This window comes from Canis lupus, chromosome 10 (assembly GCF_003254725.2).
Source record: "Canis lupus dingo isolate Sandy chromosome 10, ASM325472v2, whole genome shotgun sequence".
In the NCBI taxonomy this organism is placed as follows: domain Eukaryota; kingdom Metazoa; phylum Chordata; class Mammalia; order Carnivora; family Canidae; genus Canis; species Canis lupus.
In genome coordinates this window covers 6,482,784-6,496,266 of record NC_064252.1, presented here as the reverse complement: position 1 = coordinate 6,496,266, position 13,483 = coordinate 6,482,784, and the positions used below count along the sequence as shown (strand labels likewise).

The 13,483-nt window shown below is 40.7% G+C and overlaps 1 long non-coding RNA gene across 1 annotated transcript in view; it reads right to left on the bottom strand.

Annotated features, from left to right (window-relative positions):
- Positions 1-12,987, bottom strand: part of LOC118350147 (uncharacterized) — a 118,388-nt gene extending 105,401 nt beyond the window's left edge. The window contains exon 1 of the long non-coding RNA XR_004803422.1: positions 12,936-12,987. This is a non-coding gene — a long non-coding RNA (uncharacterized LOC118350147). The remainder of the gene's footprint in view (positions 1-12,935) is intronic.
- Positions 12,988-13,483: the final 496 nt, after the last annotated feature.

Sequence of the window (13,483 nt, the reverse complement as noted above, 5' to 3'; positions counted from 1 at the left end):
CAATCCAATGGCAACATAAGCACAGAATGAAAAACACTTTAATCTATCAAGTGGGGAAGGGAACTCAATTGTATTACTCAAAAAGAATTTCAGTTTTCAGATTAAATCTACTAATGCACAAAAGAGAAAAATAAAAAAGGTTGTAAAATCTGAAGGGACCTATGATCTTTTAACAATTGAAAGAGAGATAGCTCAAAGGAAATCATCAGTAAGGACTGGATAAAAGGAGGATTTACAGTTTCACTCAGAATTTCAGCACAGGCATTTGCCAAAAACAAAAATCTCTCCTAGGAAAAAAATGAAAGTATATCAGAACAAAATATTCAGGTGGTTCCTAAAAGTGGTATTAGATAACTATTAAAAATTGAACTTACTAGTGACTTCAGTCAAATACCTAATCACATATTTTTACTTTTTTCCCTTTGAAATACTCCTGCCAGGGAAGATAGTACTATTCCAGATATATGGATTGGCTAAAATACTTTAGAACAAGGATTGGCTAACCCACCTCGTCTTTCATATGACCTGTGAACTAGTTTTTACAGTTTTAAATGTTTTCAACAATTTCTTTAAGAAATTTTTGTGACACGTGGAAATCATATAAAATTAGACATTGGTGCCCATCAGAGAAGTTTTATTAGAACACATGTTTATACATGTCACACGGCACAGACCAGCAAATGCTTTCCTCAAAGGGTGAGACAAGAAATAGGTTAGGCTTTCCAAGGCATACTATCCCTGGCACAACTATCTGCCCTTGTAGCATAAAGGCAGATGTAGACAACACAGAAATGAATGGGTGGGGCTGTTTGCCAGGATAACCAACTGGATTTACAAAAGCAGATGGCGAGCAGAATTTGTCCTATGGGCCTGTTTGCCAACTCCTGGTCTACACCTACTTTTGCACTACCATTGGTGTAGTTTAGTAGGCGCAGCAGAGACCATATGGCCTGCAAAACCTGAAATTTTCTATCTGGCCTTTTAAGGGAAAAGTCTGTCAACCCCTATCCTAGAATATAAGGGAGATCGGGGACCTTGTCTTTCTGGCCTATGACAATATTCCCAGAATTTAGACCAGTCCCTGGCACATAGTAGGCACTTGTAATTACTTGGTAAGTGAATGAACAAATGACTGGAGGAACAAATACACATGAACTTGATGTGCCTGAAAACTTACTGTCCCATCATGCAGCCCATTCCTTTCTGGAACAGCCCAGTGTACTGCTCTGTAGTGAAGTTGAAATGTGTGTCTAACTTCCACCCAAGAGCCCAATTATGGATCCCTTCATTACTTATAAAATCCTAGTCTGTCTGAATGGATAAAGAAGATGTGGTCTATGTATACAGTGGAATATTCCTCAGCCATTAAAAACGACAAATACCCACCATTTGCTTCGACGTGGATGGAACTGGAGGGTATTATGCTGAGTGAAATAAGTCAATCGGAGAAGGACAAACATTATATGGTCTCATTCATTTGGGGAATATAAAAAATAGTGAAAGGGAATAAAGGGGAAAGGAGAAAAAATGAGTGGGAAATATCAGAAAGGGAGACAGAACTCTAGGAACAGAACAAGGGGTGGGGGAAAGGGAGGTGGGTGGGGGTGGGGGTGACGGGCACTGAGGGGGGCACTTGATGGGATGAGCACTGGGTGTTATTCTATATGTTGGCAAATTGAACACCAATAAAAATAAATTAACAATAAGTAAATAAATAAATAAATAAATAAATAAATAAAATCAATTTAGAGAAGAAAGGAAAAAAAAATCCTAATCTGTCTTCTACCTGCAACTTCTTCAAATATTTGAAGATGATTTTCACATCCCTTAACTGTCTCTTTAGACTGAATTATCTAAAGAGTATCTGTAAGGCGCCATCCCACGATATGATTTTTGAGTTCCTTAGAAGACCAGGGCCCCCAGTGAAGATTAATAATCCACAAATGCCTTGTTTTCAAAAACCGAACCATGAGATTAGGAACAAAGGGTCAGTGCAGCCAAAATCTGCTCATGTGCTACTTTGTCACTGCCATGCACGTGGCAACCTTATTCCTCTTCAAATGCCCAGTAAATGATTTGCCATGAGTTTTAAAGGATTTTTTTAAAGATTTTATTTATTTATTCATGAGAGACCCAGAGAGAGAGGCAGAGACACAGGCAGAAGGAGAAGCAGGCTCCATGCAGGGAGCCCAACGTGGGACTCGATCCCAGGACCCCAGGGTCACGACCTGAGCTAAAGGCAAACGCTCAACCATGAGCCACCCAGGCGTCCCTAAAGTATTCTCATCACACAAAGAGCTTACCACACACACATTAGAGAACTCCTCATCTCAGTTTTATTATTTTTATCCTATCTAAAAAGTTATCTATAAACCATAGATACAAAATTATGCTTAAATAACTGATTTTATTCAGCAAATTTGTTTCTTAAACAAGTCATGTGCACTTAAAATGTGACAAATAGCAAATAAGGATAACTTTTGGTTATCCTTAATTTTCTCATTAGCATTCGTACAAGAACCACTTCTTACAGAAACGCGTTATGCACCCTGTGGTTGCCTTGGTTTTAGTTCCAGTCTTTAGAAACACTCAGCCTATTTTTAGTTGCATTCCAGATCCTATAGCTACATTCAGGGGCTTACTTCCTCATTTATATCACTCTCCTAATCTCCTCTCCCCCGAGGCTCTCCCATGACCGAGGACAATTTTAAGCCACTGTGCTCTGTCCTATTACAGTGAATTGAGACAGATAATAGCATTTCTTTCTTTTTTTTTTTTTTTTGATAATAGCATTTCTAAGATAATGAGACATCTGTAATATAATTTTGCTGTTAATCAATGTATCTTTTACAGCAGATGGGCCATTATGCAATATAATTAACCAAGACATATTGAAAAACCCAAATATCACTCTCTCACCTAGAGAGCTAGAGGGAATTGCAGGAGATTGTTTGACTCTAATGGAATCTGATGGACCCCAACTATAGTCTCTGGGCCCCTCGTAAACAGAGATTCTCATAGTTTGATTCTACTTCCAGGAGAGGATGCTTAAGCGTTTTTCAGGTTCTCTTCCTCTACTGGGAGAGAAGCAAAGAGGGCATTTACCCTGAATGGCTTTGATCTTGGAAACTCATTAAGAAGTGCTCTACAGAGGGACACCTGGGTGCCTCAGTGGTTGAGCATCTGTCTTTGGCTCAGAGCGTGATCCCAGGGTCCCAGGGTCGAGTCCCACATCAGGCTCCCCTCGAGGAACCTGCTTCTCCCTCTGCCTGTGTCTCTGGCTCTTCCTGTGTGTCTCTCATGGATAAACAAATCTTTAAAAAAAGAAGAAGAAGATAAAGAGCTCTACGGAAATAGACTGCAGGGCTAGTGATTATGTTCCCACTTCCCTCACTTAGAAACACTTTCCCAAAAACTCAAGAAAAACAGATTGCAGCTTCAGGCCACTAGCGAGAGTGGTGGGAAGAATGAAGACATTGGATGGAGAAACACCTGAAGCTGAACCCTCCGTCTGCCACTTGCTAGCTCTGCCAACATCTGGGGAAGTTTCTGTGTTACTCTGGGTCTCAGCTGCTGCTTCTGACACAGGACCACCTACCTTGCAGGGCTACTGTGAGGATAAAGTGACAGAAGCTTGTAAGACACCTGATTCACCCAACACAGGTGCCCAGCAAGTGTCAGTTCCCTTCATTGCCAACGAATGTGGAATGATCCCCTTCTCTGGGTTCTACTGAGAACAAAAATAAAGAATAGGGAGAGGCTTCCTAAGACATAGGATTTTCTGTGCTAATATCTTGAGTAAACCAGGACACATTATTCAAAGGGCTGCATTTGGGGGCGCCTGAGTGGCTCAGTCGGTTAAGCATCTGCTCAGGTCATGATCAACTCAGGTCATGATCTCAGGGTCCTGGGATTGAGTCCTGTATCTGGCTCCCTGCTCAGCGGGAAGTCTGCTCTTCCCTCTCCCTCTGCAGCTCCCCCTGCTTGTGCTCTCTCTCTAATTAATAAATAAAACCAAATGAATGAGAACATATAATGTTTGTCCTTCTCCGACTGACTTACTTCACTCAGCATAATACCCTCCAGTTCCATCCACGTTGAAGCAAATCGTGGGTATTTGTCATTTCTAATGGCTGAGGAATATTCCATTGTATACATAAACCACATCTTCTTTATCCATTCATCTTTCGTTGGACACCAAGGCTCCTTCCACAGTTTGGCTATCGTGGCCATTGCTGCTATAAACATCGGGGTGCAGGTGTCCCGGCGTTTCATTGAATTTGTATCTTTGGGGTAAATCCCCAACAGTGCAATTGCTGGGTCGTAGGGCAGGTCTATTTTTAACTCTTTGAGGAACCTCCACACAGTTTTCCAGAGTGGCTGCACCAGGTCACATTCCCACCAACAGTGTAAGAGGGTTCCCTTTTCTCCGCATCCTCTCCAACATTTGTGTTCTCATTCATTTGGGGAATATAAATAATAGTGAAAGGGAATAGAAGGGAAGGGAGAAGAAATGTGTGGGAAATATCAGAAAGGGAGACAGAACGTAAAGACTGCTAACTCTGGGAAACGAACTAGGGGTGGTAGAAGGGGAGGAGGGCGGGGGGTGGAAGTGAATGGGTGACGGGCACTGGGGGTTATTCTGTATGTTAGTAAATTGAACACCAATAAAAATAAATCTAAATAAATAAATAAATAAATAAATAAATAAATAAATAAATAAATAAAACCTTTAAAAAAAAAAAAAAGACAAAGGCCACGTGTGATAAACTATTCCAAGTTTTAAATACAGGACTATTTGTTCCTTCCTGATGTTGTGAATAATGCTTTCTGCTGGCCTGTGGAGTAGAGTTGAAAACTAAGTATTCATTATTCTGATCATTTGATTTTGATCTCACTTAATAGAAGATGATAACTGCTTTTAGAGTAGTGATTCTTAATGGGGGGCAGTTTTGCCTCCCAGGGCACATTGGGTAATTCTGGAAACATTTTGTTATCACAACTAGGAGAGTGGGAGGGGGTGACTGGCACTGAGTGTGTAGAAGCTAGGGATGCTGAACAGGCAACAGTGCATAGGACAGCCCTTCGTCTCCCCTCCCCCCCCCCACCCAACACAACAAAAGAATTAGGTACTCCAAACACCACTAGCACCAAGGCTGAGAAACCTCCTTTCTTCAGGCTAAATAACCCCATCCCCTTCACATTTCTTCGTAAATATACATACAGAGAGCTCATACACAAAAAACTAACGTGGTATGCCCCCACATCTCCCACCATCAGCACTTCACTTTCCTACAGCTCAGTGATTGCGATAACATATGCGTGTTTTAGAATTTGCAAAGTGCTTATATGCAATATCTCACTTAACTCTGACAACAACATCGCGAGCAATCTATGATTAAGAATTCTCAGTATACAGATGTAGAGACCTTTTATCCAAGACCATACTTTTAAGGACTGAGCAAGGTTCAAATCAGACTTTTGACCCTAAATCTCACATGCTTTCCGCTGCCTCCTGCCTCACTTGGCCTCATTCTGAGCAATGCTATTCTCAGTGGGAAAGACCCACAAAGGCAATGGATCCCCACAGAGGATGCAAATGAAAATCACCCAGGGAGATTTTTAAAACACAGGCTGATGGCCCATAAAATCTATTGTTATCTGAATCCCTAAGGACAGTGCCAAGACTTGTATATTTCCCAAGAGCACCCCACGCGTGTTATTTCTTGTGTGTTTTCTTGTTCTGAACACAAATCAAGTAATAATAATCCAGGAGCATTTGTGTGTTAGCATTCCATAACCCCCACCGCCACAAAGAAAGTGAATTTCTAATGGCAATTCAGACATCAGGGAGCCTTGAGTATGGTGGAAATAGTTTTGTGTTAGTCAAGGTTTTTGACTACTCCAAATTGACTGCTATTTTACCTACTTTTCAGACTTTTTTTTTATTCTAGGCCAAAACAATTTTTTAAATGGGGCTATATTTGTTGTTTTTTTCTGCATATCAACTATATCTTTCACATAACATTATACACAATAAATTTCATAACAAGAAACCTAATACATTAAAAAGCAAGACGCTGGTAAGAAAAGTCCATTAAAGGCCCAATTAACATGGAAGGTGGTGGGATGGTTATTCTACAGCTCCTGTGTCTGTACTTCAGGTCCCTCCAGGACCACTTGTCACTTTTCAATTTCATTTACGTGGCTAACTCACACGTGGCCCTCTACCTGGTCTTTTTTTCTTTTTAAATCATAATCCCCCCCAAATGGCCAAATTTAGGTTTATAATGGTCTCTACAGATTGCTTATTCAATATTCAAGTACCTTGTTACACAGTATTCTTTCTGTGATCCAGCAGCATGGGCAATCCCTGAGCACCTGTCAGAAATGCAGAATCTACATTTTTTTAAAGATTTTATTTATTTGTTCATGAGAGACACAGATTGGGGCAGAGACATAGGCAGAGGGAGAAGCAGGCTCCCTGTGGTCCCTGCAGGACCCTGGGCTCACCACCTGAGCCAAAGGCAGATACTCAACCACTGAGTCACCCAAGTGCCTCAGAATCTACACTTTAACACAGTCACTAGGGATGTACATTCAAGTCAGAGGAGCACTGTTCTAGTGGGTTTTCAGTCCATGGAAAGGGGCTTCCCTAATCCACTCATGCTAATTCTAATAGCTCAACTATTCTGAATCAGAAACCCTGGGGGTGGGGCCCAGCACTCTGTTTTAAGAAGCCCTTCGAATGATTCTTGCTGGATATGGTAATGGTGAAGCTGGTACTCCACAAGAGGAGAAGAGGACAAGGCTTGGAAGAGGTTTTATTATCCTCACAGATCCCATACAGAGCCACCGCACACCATGCAGGGTCACAGGGGAAAAGACTAGGTGGTCAGGAGGCAGGTAAAATATATGATTCATGCCTTTTTAAAGAATAAAAATGTATTTAGCAGAATATATTTTTCAAAATATTTCCCACTCCACATATTCTTCTCCATGGTGACCTTGTCATCTCCCAATTAAAGATGGCATCTAATTACCCTCTTTTGACATTGGACATTGGGGCTGGACATTGTAATTTGTTTGACCAATAGACCATCATGGAAGTAATATTCTTGGACTTCCAACACTAGTTCATAAAAAGCTTGGAGGTTCTGCTTGAGCCTCATGAAATGCTCTGTTCTAAGCCACTTCCCACTTGAATCAGAGCCACCGTGCTGGGAGAAGCCCAAGTGACACAGAGAGGCTATATGTAGGTTCTCTGGTTCACAGCCTCAGTTGAGCTCCCAGCTAACACCACCATCAGCATTCTCAACCACATGCAGGAGTCAACTGAGATCACTGGCCCAGCATAGTCTTAGGGTGACTGCAGCCCCAGCTGACATCTGACTGTAACTGAATGAGTGACTCCAAGTGAAACCTTGCCAGCTCAGCCCAGTCCATCCACAGAACTAAGAGAGTATATATAGCCCCTGACTTTTGAGGTGCTTTTGAGCAACAATAACTATCTGGAACAATGGAATGTAAGAAAATATCTCCAAATGGAAAAAAGTGTGGTATTAGTGAGTTAATAGTAAATAAGAGTTGATTGAAAGGGTACAGGGTAGGCAGAGAGCAGGGAAGATCAGGAGCACAAAAGAAGAAAATAAAAGCATTTAAACAATGTCAGAACAGGAATATATTGTCTCCTTTAGAGAATCAATGAGATATATGGCCATTACAAGTTCAAGTTAAGTTTAGAAGGACAAAAAGTACATAAGTCTAGTCTGTAGTAAACCTATTTGCTGATAGTAAATTGTCTGAAATTACCAGAAAACCAGATATTTAAGAATAAAGAAATGTTAAGAATGCAGTTGAAAAAGAAAATATTTTCTAAGTAAAATTATGAGTAGACAAATGAATATTTCTATTCCTACAGAGCTCTACCTACTTTGAAACCTGGAGCATGGGGGATCCCTGGGTGGGTCAGCGGTTTGGCGTCTGCCCATGGCCCAGGGTGTGATCCTGGAGTCCCGGGACCAAGTCCCACATCGGGCTCCTTGCATGGAGCCTCCTTCTCCCTCTACCTGTATCTCTGCCTCTCTCTCTCTCTCTCTCTCTCTCTCTCTCATAAATAAATAAAATCTTAAAAAAAATAAACCTGGAGTAAAGATTCTGTGACCATAAATACTGCATCAGAAAATTAGTGAAGACCATACAGCCCCTTTGGCAATGATTTCTAGAGGACAGTTTTCCAGGTGGACAGGTAAACAAGAACATTTCCAAATGTCAGTTCTTTACTCCGCTGGATAAATACAGCACTGTATCAGAAACTCAAGCTGTGACCCTCTCTTTTCATATTTAGTATTCTTTCAAAAAAATAATGATTCTGAAATTGGATTTGGATGACAATTGCTTTTGAATCAAAACACACACAAAAAAGAATATTGCACAGTGTATTCTTGTCCCAATTTTTATCATGAAACACTGATTCCATAGTGGTTTTCACCATCAAAATATAATTTTATTACATTAGAGCCAACTTGCAAAACATATAAAGCACAGATGAATGTTATTTCAAGGTGCCATTTCGTGATCCAACTTCCCTTTTCCAATTCTTGAATTAATCTCCAAACACTGGTCCACGTATAACAATTGTTTGGCACACATGCTGCTACTCTCCTCTATCTGTGTTAGGAATCACTAATCAATTTTGGCTTTTCTTCTCTCTAAGCAGGGCACAACCTCAGAATTCTTCTCAACACACAATGACCCAGGCTACTACCAGTCAATCAGAAGAAAACTTTTTGTTTCCTTGAATTTCCCACCTTGATGTTGAATCAGGATAATTATCTCTCTATATATAACTATATTTATCTTCATTACTAGCTTTCTAAATTTGGTGGGAAGAAGAAGAAGAGAATCTCCTTACTGACTATATGCTGTGAGATATTATTTTATAGAAAGAATTTTTGTTTTGTATAATAACTGATTTCCCTTTTAAAAACTGCAAACTCTCATGTTACCATATATCATGTGATCCGGACCCCATGGCAGTTAAGATCAAAATGGTGATTCTTCATAACAAACATCAGAAATGTTCTTATTTTTAAATTTTTTTCAACTCATGTAAAAAAGATTGCTGGAGAATTTCTGGAGGATTTCTGGAGAATTTGAAAAATAATAATAAATATTACTTTTTAGAGACATGCATTAACTGGCACTGTACTGTCTAGAACTTCCATGGCAAGAGTCTGGGATGATTTTTCAACCCATAGAATCCATCCAGAGAGCTACACAAGTCTGTCACTAGGGTCAGCTCATAACCCTAGTTGAGTAAATAGGTATATTCAAAGTGGACCTGGGCAAATTAATCAATACAGGGCAAAAAGTAGCCATTTTTTTTTCAGTTATTATTTTTAAGGTACTTTGCTAGTCATCATGGAGAATAGGAGGTATTAAAGTGAGTTTTTCACTACTTTAGTTGGTAATAAATTGAAGAAGTTAAACAATTATCTAAGCAGCATGGTGATAAATAGTATAAGCCCAGGGGCCCCAGTTATTTTCCACAAGGACTGAATTTTTACCTTCTGAAAGTCTCAAGAGAAGCCAAGAGTGATGACAAGAGCCCTGGTACTCGCAACCTACAAGGTCAATGTGTTTCAAATATAGAATCTGTCTGGACCAAGGGAGAGAACATAGAAGACTCCTAACTCTGGGAAACGAAGTAGGGGTGGTGGAAGGGGAGGAGGGCTGGGGGGTGGGGGTGACTGGGTGGCGGGCACTGAGAGGGGGCACTTGACGGGATGAGCACTGGGTATTATTCTGTATGTTGGCAAATTGAACACCAATAAAAAATAAATTTATTATTTAAAAAAAAGAATCTGTCTGGATTGCTACTAAACTCTACTTGGACAAGAGTGAGGTGACTGAGCATCTCTAAGCATTAGTTTTCTCATTGGTAAAATTGAAATAATATTAATAGTCACCTCATAGGACTGCTACAAGATGAACTATGATAGGGGAGCCTGGCTGGCTCAGTCAGTAGAGCATGCAACTCTTAATCTTAGAGTTGTAGGTTTGAGCTCCACATTGGTGTAGAGATTACTTAAAAATTAAAAAATATATATAAAGATGAAATAAGATAATGTATGAAAGAGGTTAGCATGGAGCCCATCATGGAGTGGGTGCTCAATAAATGTTTTATTATCATATCAGCATTATACTGCCAGATGCTCCAGCAAATTGCACATGTTGAAATGGGAATGTCATGGAGGACAGTATTCTTACAACTGTAATTGGTTTGGAGGTTGACCTCTCAGCTGTTTGATAATCATCTATAGATAGTCAATTCCATAAATGTAGACAAAAACCAATGTGACCTGATGTAATCAAGAGCAGTTTTATGCTGGAAATAGCACTTTCACTGTGCCTTAACTAATGTGTAGACACAGGATAGGTAGAGAAGAAAATACAAGCAAGAATACCTTGGGGTACAAGGTGTCTGGAAAACAGGTCATGCATTTGTAACTCCAGAACCTTCTGGAGCCATCAGAGTGAAAAAGGCTTGGGTGAGTTGCCCTGGCTGCTGCCAACACCTATCTGGCCCACAGCAGAAGAGGCAATCAAAGAGCATACGGGGGCAGAGGGGGTTTGGATCATTACAATACATAAGTGACTTGGCACATAGGCAATAGGCCTTCAACCTTAGTTACACACTCTTGAGAGTGTGTGAGCTCAAAATACGAAACAATGAGCAAATCTAAAAATCAACATTCACTAAGAATCTACCAAGGAAGAGACCAAGAAAAATAAAACATACTCCATTCACTCAAGTTTTCTACAATCTACTTAGAGGCCCAATATACAGGTGCACAAGGTGGCACCCAGATTTTGTTACCAGGTAAAAGTGCAATAAAAATTCAGGAAGGAAAGAAATTATCCCAGGCTGGGGTAGTCATTGGAGGATCCATAGAAAAGGTAGGATTTCAGGTGTGCCAGGAAGGAATACACTAGGCTTTGTTTAGGCCAAAGGGAAAGCCAGTTTGGTGCAGGCACAGGTATAGTGTATCAGTAAGAAATGCAGCTTCAATGTCACAGAAGGTAAAGGCAGGAGAGCTATCAGATAGAAGACAGCATAAATGAGGGGAGGGAAGTATAAAGAATCTGAAGGAAAAACCAACTCATGTCTAGATGCTTTATAGGAACCATCTCATTTAACTTAAAAAAATTCTGGGATGTCTGGGTGGCTCAGTGGTTGAGCATCTGCCTTTGGCTGGGGGTGTGATCCCAGAGTTCCGGGCTCCTTGTGGGGAGCCTGCTTCTCCCTCTGCCTATGTCTCTGCCTCTCTCTCTCTGTCTCTCATGAATAAATAAATAAAATCTTTTTAAAAATAATAACTTACTAAAATTCTGTGAAATAGCATCATTTGGGGCTCTCTAAGAATACCCTCAGATTCAATCACATATAAACCACATCATTAGTTTAAACTACCTGGTGTGGCTCAAAGCCTCAGGTAAACAAAAAGGCTTTTAATAAGCAGGATTTTCTGGGGCACTTGGGTGGCTCAGTGGTTGAGCGTCTGCCTTTGGCTCAGGTCATGATCCCAGGGTCCTGGGATCGAGTCCTGCATTGGGCTCCCCGCATAGAGTCCGCTTCTCCCTCTGCCTATGTCTCTGCCTCTCTCTGTGTGTCTGTCAGGATTAAATAAGAAAAAAAATTTTAAGTAAGCAGGATTTTCTAAGAGCCTAGAGATTATTTCTAAGAGGTCAGGCAAGGGCCCCACCTTTCTCTGAAATGTTCAGGGTTTGGACAATGTAAACCTGTTGAGCTAATCCTTCCCTGAACAAATAGATATTATCTTATAGTTAAGCAAATGGATTCTCTGAAAGGTTAGGTTACTTTTGCAATATCTAGTGGATATAAATCTGTACCCAGGATTCAAGTCTACTTTTGTTTGGATCCAAAATCTGCCCTTTCCACTATAACACACTGCTTCCTCCACAGGACACTGAAAGTCAAACAGGTGATCAGATATACTTCTGAAAAAATCCTGGTGTCAATACAATTCTAAAGCAAGGAAATGGCACATGGAAATCAGCGTTCTATGAGGGCTTCAGAGGTACTCTTCAACACTAAGGGGGAAAAATGATTTGCAAAAGGGAAGAGGAAAAACAGTTACCAGCTAAGAGATGTTTGCAGCAATCCAGGTATACCAAAGAAGGGATATGCAAGACATTTCCAAGAAAAGAAATCACAGGGCTTCGCTAAAGACTGGATACTGGGATTTGCCATGACACGGATGCAGCTAGAGTGGATGATGCTTAGTGAAACAAGTCAGAGAAAAACATATACCATATGATTTTGCTCATATGCGGAATTTAAGAAATAAAACAGATGAACTTTGGGGAAAGGGGACAAAAAGAGAAGGAAGCAAACCATAGAGGACAAACTGAGGGCTGCTGGAGGGGAGGTTGGTGGGGAATGGGTTAAACGGGTGATGAGCATTAAGACTTATTCCTCAGCCCTAAAGGTAAGATACTGGAGGAGACATTCACCAATGACCAAGGCACTGGTAGTGTTATTTCCATGTGAAAAAAAAAATGTTCTAATTCATAGCAATCCTGAAACCCAGTACAGAAAATAAAATCAACCACAGGAGGTTGCACATCTATCAAATTATAAAACTATATTCTTTCCTCATCCTTCTTTGGCAGGGTCACATCTCAGAATGAAGTCAGTGGTAGGCAGTAGTAGTAGTAGTGACACTTCTGCTAGGTGAGTGACTATTTTTGCGTTGAAGCACGTTGTACAGTGATCTAAGGAACCCAAGTTATTCTGGAATAAAAAATACAACTTCGACCCAATCTGTTTACATAGGAGGAGATAGTTTGCAGCCAGGAAATGCCCCTATTAGACACCCCCTTGCTTTCTCTGCCAGGCTAGTCATTACCTTGCTCTGCGGCATCCTGCGCAGTGATCTGAGGGCTCTCGCTGAAGAAAATCTCTGACTTATAAATCTATAAATATGGGACCAGAGAGTTTATCATATCCAGGAAATGTCATGAGAGTAGTTATTACAGGAACTATTGGCCCTCTGGGAAATTTCAGGATTTCTTGGATTCAATTTCTGAATATGAGCCAGAGACAGATCCAAACCAAGCAATATGGATTGGTGACTAGAGAAAGACTCACTAACCCTTCTTCCCTGAGAATATTTTTACCAAAAGGCCCCAATGATTTTGATGATTTGTCTTACCACGTATAGTTCAGTTTCTTAAATACAGAGCATAGCAATTACCCTGTTCTACCGAACACATCACTGAAAGTGAGTCAGAATTCACATTCTTCTGCAACAACCCCTGCAAGATAAGATGTAGATTTTAAGGGGCTGCCTGCTTATTCCTTCTACCTCCTTCCTGGTCCTACCCCCCAGACGCACCATGAGTCAAGCCACTAAAAACTCCGTCGTCTCATTTGAGTCCTTGCACAAGCTGTTCC